We start from the raw sequence: 9,243 nt of genomic DNA on the forward strand, positions 1-9,243 counted from the left end.
CCAGTGCTGTGCAGACACGGCAACAAGCAGAGGAGAGCCCAGGGAGTAGGGGAGAGGAGCCAGAGAGAGGCAGGCAGGTGCGCCATTCTCTCTGATCTGGTTACATGCAGCGGCATGACACCCAGCCCTGTGGGACCCTGTGTGCTTCACAGACCAGCAGACTCAGTCCCTGCTCAGCAGCCCCATTCCTGTCACACAGACAGGCTGTATCACCCCTTACACACATGTGCACACACACACACAACATCACACGCACTCATCACACACCCTCACAAACTCCTCACACACTCCACAAATACACACACTCTTCACACCCTCACACACACATTCTTTTCACACACACACACACCCTCACACACTCCTTACCATCACACACACACACGCACAGAGCCTACAGGAGCACAGACACAGGAAACACGGGGACCCAGGGGCAGCTCTCACACACCATTTTGCGATCTTATCTTATTCTCTTGTAGATGTCTGCACATTTAAAAAAGCAGGCACATGGAGTGTGTGGGAACAGCCCAGAGTCCCAGCTGAGGTCAGTTTCTGGACCTTCCACACACACTGGGAGCCACTGGGACTCCTAGAAGCTCCCTGAGAACAAGGGAGACAGTGGAGGGACTCAGGGTGACCCAGCTCAGTCCAGACCAAACCTCACTGCTCTGTAAAATCTGCCGCTACGAGTGGACCCCGCACAGGAGAGGGACCAGTGTTCACATCAGCGTGGCTCCTTTTTGGTCAAAAACGCTGAGACCACGGCTCCAGAGCTCCAGACACCTTTCCTTTCAGCAGAGTGTCCACTCCCTGCTGTGGACCCAGGACAGAGGGCAGCTCTTACCTTGACCACCCACCATGGTGCCAAGGAGGAGGACACAGAATCCCTGCAGGGAGAGGTGTCTGCTCAGAGCCATCCTGACCCCACGTCCTCAAGGTCACAGTCCCAGCTGCAGGATCAGCCTGTGAGGGGGCATCAGGGTGCCGACTGGGGTCTATATAGACCACCCCTTACACCCTCCCTCCTGCGAGCCAGTAGTGACACCTTTCACCTTTTCAGGCACTATCGGAGGCTGCATCTGCCCCTTTCTGAACACCAATGAGCTTCTGAATCTTCCACGTCTTCTTATATGAGCAACACGGTCCTTTGACCTCCTGCTTCCGTGGTCCTGAGAGCCCGGTCCCATGACCGGGACTGGGATAGAAAAGGTGCCTCAGAAACCATGAGTGCCTTTCTCTCTCCTAATCACCCTGGTCGCCACCTGCAGACTGTGAGATCTCACAGGGTCTGGGTGTGGGATCTGTTGGCCTGTGGAGAATATCTTTTGTACAATCAAGTAATGATTTTCCCCAGCACTGAGCTCAGGGTGGAAGCAGAGACCTCAAGAAGTCTTGAAATACAACAATATTTATCAGGTCAGCAGAAAATGAGGGCCTGGAATACAGGAATTCACAGGTGACTGTGGAGGCATGAAGTGAGACCCATCAAGTTGGGGGGATGAGGTTGCAGGTCTTTTCCCCCTTCTCAGAGTGATTTGGAGATTGGGTCCTGGAGCCTGTGCCTGCGTGCTCAGTCGTGTCTGACTCTTTGCAACCCCTGCACTGTAGCTCACCAGCCTCCTCTGTCCAACGGATTTCCCAGGCAAGAGTACGGGAGTGGGTGGCTAGTTCCTTCTAAAGGGATCTTTCTGACTCAAGGATCAAAACCGTGTCAGCTGTGTCTCCTGCACTGGCAGGCGGGTTCCCTATAGGGACTTTCAGACACGTTAAATCCCTTTCCCTTTATTGCATTTCATTTTATGTGAAGTATCTCTTTCAGTTAGTCACCAAAAAATGTTTATGGAGAGAAAGAGACTGCTGTTAAAGGAAACAAAGAGAGGAGGAATCATCATTCAACTCTAGTCTTCCAAAACTGTAGCAGGGATCTCTAGAAGAAAGCGTGGAGCTTCCCTGATGGCTCAGCAGTAAAGAATCCACCCGCAAAGCAAGAGATGTGGATTTGATCCCTGGGTCAGGAAGATCCCCTGGATAAGGAAATGGCAACCCACTCCAGTGTTCTTGCCTGGAGAATTCTGTGGACAGAAGGGCCTGGTGATCCTTTCGTGTCCAACACAGTCCATTGCATTGAAAAGAGTCAGACACAGCTAAGGAACTAAACAACAACAAGAAAATTAAAGTTTAGAAAGACTAAAGTTCTCTAAACTTCACATTTATCCCCCTCATAAGCTGAGAGTATGGTTTGATAAGATTCAGAATACATTTGTATTATAAACCATAACTAAAGACAATGCAAAATGTAATTTAAGGGAACAGCTCCAGACAGAAGGGGAAATAGAAAGTCTTCTTCTACATTATAGCTGCATGTGATGGGGAAAGAAGGGGCAAGTGAAGCAGAGAATAGAAGGGGTTCATGCTTCCTGGAAACATCAGTGACCCCATCTCCTCTGTTCTGCATTTAAGAAGAAAGGTGGTGGCAAGAATGGAATCCCAGGTGGGTTGAAGGGACAGATACAAGCAGAAGGGACTGATGTCCAGTACAGTTATTGATGCCTTGTTCTGTTTCCACTGATCAGAGAAGCTCCCAGATGCTTCCCAGAAAGTAATCCTGATGAGTATAGAACTGAGAAGGACCATAAGGGATGCAAGAGAGAGCTCCCCCATCAAAATTCAAGGTCACTAGTGTGTTGCCCCCATTTCTCATGCCCCCTCAGGCTCAAGATTCCCATGATGCAGCCTGTGGCCCAAACAAGCCCAGCCTGAGGCCCCCTCATCCTGACTCTGTCTTTTCAGCACAGACATGGGAGGAAGCATCTGTGATACACAGGCCCCAGAGTCCCCACTGGAGCTCAGAGACAGCTTCATGAGCCACACACACACATGCCCACCTTAATATCTCAGCCTGGCCAACACCCAGGGCAGCTGCTGGCCATTTAATAGCCCTGCCACATCCCCCATCAGAAGGACCCTCATCCTGGTCTGCAGACACAGCTTCTCTGTCCTGTAATACCCATCCTTCCTTCTTGAGACTCAGGAGGAAAGACAATTGAATACAAGATTTCCTCCCTCTAAATATGCTAATATTTACCCATTATTTATACAAGATTGACTTCCTTGTCATCTGGTCCTCTCACTCTCAAACTCCGTGACTGTACCTAAGCCCCATCTCCTTCTATATCTGGACCTTTAACTCATTAATGATAAAAACTAATTATAAATATCAAAACCAAAATTTAAAGTCAGCTGAAGAAGGACCAAGATCTGCTCAGTCACTTAGAATTGATGCTCTACTCCCTCTGTGCCCAAAGTCATCACTCCTTACCCAGTTATGGGCTCCACACCATCACCAGAAACCACAGGACAGACTCCTAGAACACAGGACAGGCTTTCTGGGGTCCAGTCATCCCTCCCACGGGATGACACACGGATGCATTTAGTGAACCAGGTACACACGATCTCACTCACCTTGGGATTGAGATCTCACAGGTAAGACACTGTTGAGGGTTCCAGACTCTGTTATAGGGAAGGATGGGCTGGAAAGGAGGGGCTAACTCAGGGCTGGCAGGCTGTCCCCAGGCAGCACCCCCTACCCCAGAGATGGGGCTGCAGGGTCAACATGGGCCAACTCACCCTTGGAAGACTTTACTTCTTCTCTGACACATAAGAAAATCTCAGTGTCCAATCTCATCAAAGATTTGAGAAGGAAAGTTTTAGAGAGGACACTAACCCAGCTGTGTCCACAGTGAACTTGAGAGAGTGGAAGGCAGGGGTCAGGAGAACAGACTCGGGAGCCAGACTGCCTAGTCTTGACTCACAGTTTAGCTGCATGCCATGTGTGGGCCTTGAACACGGTTCTTACACTCTCTGATTAGTAAAAGGAGGGTTGTGATCATGCCTGGATTACTGAGTTTTGGTGAGGATTAAGTGAGTTGGCATTAGTATGTGACATTACAACACTAATTAACAGTAATACATGTGCTGATGCTGACTTGCTCAGTCATGGCCAACTCTTTGTGACCCCATGGACTGTAGCCCACCACGTTCCTCTGTCCATGGAATTTTCCAGACAATAACAGTAGTACATAGTAGTGGTATTATGTACTACTGTTAACTTGCCTTCCTGATGACTAAAATGTAAAGAATCTGCCTGCAGTGCAGAAGATCTGAGTTCAATCCATGGGTCAGGAAGATCCTCTGGAAAAGGAAATGGCAACCCACTACAGTATTCTTGCCTGGGAAATCCCATGGACAGAGGAGCCTGGAATGGCTACAGTCCATGGAGTTGCAAAGAGTTAGTCATTAGTGAGTGACTAACACACACACACACACACATAGTAGTAGTAAAGAAGCAGAGTTAGGGCATCTCCCACCATCTCGTCATAGGAATCCTGGGACTCTAGAACAGGAATTCAATTCTGCTACCTGGAGCTTTGACTGTGGCTCTTGGAACTCTCCCAGGAGCTATAGGCTGTGATGGTGATTGGTGCCAATCAGAATTATGAGTCTTCTACACATCACCCCTTCTTTCTGTGCACCATGCAACTGCTCAAGAACCTCAATCTTACCATTGGTGAGCTTTTGTGAATTAAATTGTTTACTTAATCATTTTACTTTATAAACTCGAATGTACTTGGCAAAACATTTTGCATCTAATTCAACATGAATCCGCTACGGGTGTACATAAGTTGTAAAGTAAAAAAATAAAAATAAAATAAATTTAAAAAATTAAAAAAAAAACATTTTGCATCTAATTCACCTTCATATCCCCAATGCCTGGCTAATTAAAAATCCTAAATGATGTCTTTTGTGTACCTGAATGAATGGATGTCAGCCTGGTATTTTACACAAATCATTTCAATCAAAAAGAAATCTTTTGAGAAATAATTTAACTTGTTGTGAGGATGTAACAGCACAGTGCAAGCTGCATCATTCGTTTGAATGATATTTCAATACTGTTAAATGGTATGAGCTATATGTGGTTCACTTCAACACCTTTCTGCAATGAATGCAGTAAATTGCAATAATTAGAAACAGCCAAGCCCCAATACAAGAGCAGTGCTGAGAGAGCCAATTCTAAACATGCATAAACGCTGCAAATTTCTCTCTATATCTGGAGATAAAGAAGACAAGCCACAGAACACTGACAGGTGAGGACCATGAAGTCTCCTGTTCTGCTCTTAATCAGATACGGCCAAGTGGTCAGGATGTTTATGCATTTATCATCTGGCTCATTTTCAATTCAAACCACACACAACTGTAACAGGAAGCAATTTTGTTGTAAAAAATGTGAACAGCTTCCGTTTGAATTAGAAGTGCAGAAGTAAAAAGCAGAAAAAATCTTGTTCTTTTACTTAGGCTAACTATTTGTCCTTATGGATTGTAAAGCAATACAACATGTAGCATTATTATTCCCAAATCACCATGAGAATATGGTGGTTTCAGAAGTTCAGTAATCTCTTTGCTAGGAAAGTTAATAATTAAACCTGCTTGCTTGAGGAAAATTTCCTCAGGACCAATCAGAGTGACTAAAATACTAAGTATTTTTTAATTAAAAAAGAGCCATACAACCCTAATGGAAAATTATTAATGGAGTTGTTATACCAAAGCATTGGAGACCTGCCTCACCATCTGTGCTCCTTGCATGGATGGGACTAAGGTTCATAAAGACTCCTTTACCAAAGACCACTTCATCACCAGGGCATGAAGGAAAGCAAGGTTATGAGCTTGTGATGTCCAGCCCATCACCTCTGTTCAGCCCTTTACAGTCTATAACCAGAAACATCAAAGAGAGTGGCACTGAATTGGCCTCATTCATTCCTCCATAGTGCAACATCAGATACCCAGAGACAAGAGCAGATCAAAGCTAATAAATCAAAGACAAGCAGATTCTAAGTGGAGCACATGCTGACCAAGGACCCTTCCCCACTGCTGTTGGAAAGGAAGAAGCCCTCCCACCCCAGACACCATCTGTGGGAGGAGAGACAAGAAGGTGCCTCTGTAAATAGAGAAAAATCAGTCTGAGCAGGGAGCTTGAACTAGAAATGACAAAACAATTATTACAATGAACCCGAGCTACGTTGAGAGATAAATTTTAAATAGGAGAGTCTGTGTTAACTTTATGGAACTTTCAGTCCACACAAACATCCCTTGCTAGTGCACAAGATGAAATCAGTGATAAAAAGAGTATATTACATTTATGTATATTTGAATTCTAGAGGGCACATTTTTAAGCCCACTACAGAAAGAAAACTCATAAATCTTCTCATTTTTAAATGCACTCTAATTTCTCCAGCTCAAAATTACCACTGTGCCTATTTAATCTATAAAATCTTGCCCACTGTCTTTAAAGTGGGGGCTTTTTGAGAGCAAGTATTCTGTCTTACTCTCAATATCTCTTTAAAGTCAAGTAAAGACACATAGAAAGAGCTTAACAGGGTTATCATTACCAGATTCATGTTGATGTATGGCAAAACCAATACAATATTGTAACGTAATTAACCTCCAATTAAAATAAATAAATTTATATTTTAAAAAATAAAAAAAGAAAGAGCTTAACAAATAGTGGATAAAGAAATGAATGCATGAACAAATGCTGAAAATCACCCTGAGTTAATGATACTGAGCGGGAAAGAGATAGGGGAGACACAAATCTGACTAATCCCACTTGGCACAGACTGAAGGGGAGTAAGGAGTCAGAGACACACCAGACCAAGGAACCAGATAGAAAATGCCTTCTTCAAATCTCACTCTGGGGAGGGGTCCAATCACATTTAATTTCTGCACAAAGCTGTAGCTCAGAAACTTCACCAAGGCAAGAAAAAAAACTGACAGCATTGCTATCGAGGATGTGGCATTGACAATAATACTCATCAAATGGCTGTTTTTCTAGCTCCCAGTCACTCATTCTGGCCGATGAAACGTGGGTGGTGCCACATGTGTCTCTTCCGCGTGGAGACATGAAACCCCCTGTGACTCCCTAGTGTCTCTCTTTTCTGCCCCAGAAGCTGTGTGTTCCCAGTGGTGTACACGCCAGCTGACGGTGCCTCGCTCACCCGGTGCATTTGTAGGTTGGTGATGCGTGTGTGTGTGCGTGTATGTGCTGCCTCTGCGATCTGGGGTCAGTTGTTCCAGTAGCAGAACGGAGTCTATTCTGACAGATCCAAAGGGGAAGGAAGACTCGAAAAAAAGACAGTCTGTCACATGAATCAGGTACTTTCCTGGATCTCCTCTTCCTCTGTGTCTTCATCCCAAGATACTCCCTCAGGTGGTCAGCTTGCATCCTCTCTTGGGCCTGGTTGATTCTCAATCACCATTTCTGGTTGACCAACAACTAGATCTAAGTCCTGTTTAAGAGCACCCACCCCTGGTGCATCCCCTGTCCCCTTTACATCACTTTGTGCTGGCAGTCAGGCTCACTTTCCCAAATGTGTCTCTTAGCATCTCGACCTTCATCCTTAAACAGCTCTCCTTTGCTCGAATTAGTCAATTCATCATATTTTTATTTTCCACCAATCCTGTACTAATGAAAAGGCAGCATGTACTTTCTAAACCTCTTCAGTTTCTTCTTGATTTCCTGAACAAATCTGATTCCTGGATGTAGTGCTCTAAGAAGTTAATTAACTTCTTCATCTTTGGGTGAGAAATAATTTTGCTGAATTTTTTTCCCCTCAACTGAAGAAAATGGCACATTCAAAGCCAATCTGTTTGTGACCATGTTACCGAAAGGTATGTGTGTGGGGTCTGGCTGCTCACTGCTTAAAAGCCAGTAAACAGGTCAGGTTGGTGGAAAAGAAAGTTTGCTTTATTTCATATGCCAGCAACTGGCAGGGGCAGTGGCAGACATCTGTTCAAAGGTCAACGTTCACCCCCCATGACAAGCAGGTGGTGAGAGTTTTATAGACAAAGTGGGAGGGGGGTTACATGCAGAAATAGTACAGTCATCTTCAAATTGGTCATGAGTGGTCTGACAAGTGTCATCTTGGTTACTTTCAATTCAGTTCAGTCGCTCAGTCATGTCTGACTCTTTGTTACCCCATGGACTACAGCACGCCAGGCTTCCCTGTCCATCACCAACTCCTGGAACTTGCTCAGACTCATGTCCATTGAGTTGGTGATGCCATCCTAAACATCCACTGGTTGTTTTAGGTATAGTTCATCTGTAGTGCTGGGGTGTACTTGTTCCCATGTCTTTGTGGTCAGTTCTCAGGACTGTGGGTGCTCAAGCCCTGGGTACAGTGTGGTCATCATGTAGTTCACTGCTCCACCTGGTGTTCTGTATCTATAAGAAGCTCCCAGGACATGGCTCAGAATATCATCATAACCCTTGAGAAAGAACCAAAGGTCCTTACTGTGCTTAATGACTACATTATTATTATTTGGTCTCCTCTGAATATTTTCCTTTGTTTCCATGTTTCTCGCTTCTCCAATTAAACGTATTCTTTGACTAAAGTTTTCCACCAGCAAAAGGCAGAAGACACGGTGAGGGGCAAGGATTATAGAATCCTCTATGTTTCAACCACAGCCCTAAGGGCCCCCTTGGGACTTGGAAGGGGCTGGAGCAAGGAGAAGCTCTGAAGAACACACTTCATTAACCTCATGATTAACCCACCTCTGCTCAGAGCTGATGTAATTACCAACTGCAGAGCTATTGAGCTCTTGTGGGTGGTGATTCTTAAACCACTGAGACCTAAGGTTAGTGCCTCTGGGGTGGCGCTCAGAGTTCAAAGCCTGAGCGATTGCTCAGACTCAAAGTCTATGAACTGAGGCTCTGTCGCATGTGGAGCTTTGGTGCAGCTGAGTCCTGTCCGCAGACCAGCCTAAGAACACTGGAAATACAGGAAAATGTGTTCCTCCTTTAACATCAAAGACTCTGTGAACAGATCTGTTTTCCTTGTCATCGAATGCTTCCCCATCTGGGCATGCTAACCAAGGTGCCTGCAATCTGCAGGCATTGTCTGAGGCCTTGCCAGGGCCCAGGATTGAAGTGAGGCCCGTGGCTGTGTATAAGCTCTGTATTTCCCCTCTCTATAACTTAACAGATGCTCAGCTAATATTTACTGAGTGGCTGAGTAGCACTGTACTAAATGTTGAAGAGAAATTGTCTTACATATAAAGAAATGTTTCTGAGAACATCATTTAGCTAATATTTTTGTTTTAAAGGCATATGTTTCTTGCAATTAGCAAGGCACGATTTTATTTCCACAAACAAGCAGCTTATCACCAACAAACATGTCACAACGAACACTGCAA

The sequence above is a fragment of the Oryx dammah genome, unplaced genomic scaffold (genome assembly GCF_014754425.2).
Source record: "Oryx dammah isolate SB20612 unplaced genomic scaffold, SCBI_Odam_1.1 HiC_scaffold_29, whole genome shotgun sequence".
Taxonomy (NCBI): Eukaryota; Metazoa; Chordata; class Mammalia; order Artiodactyla; family Bovidae; genus Oryx; species Oryx dammah.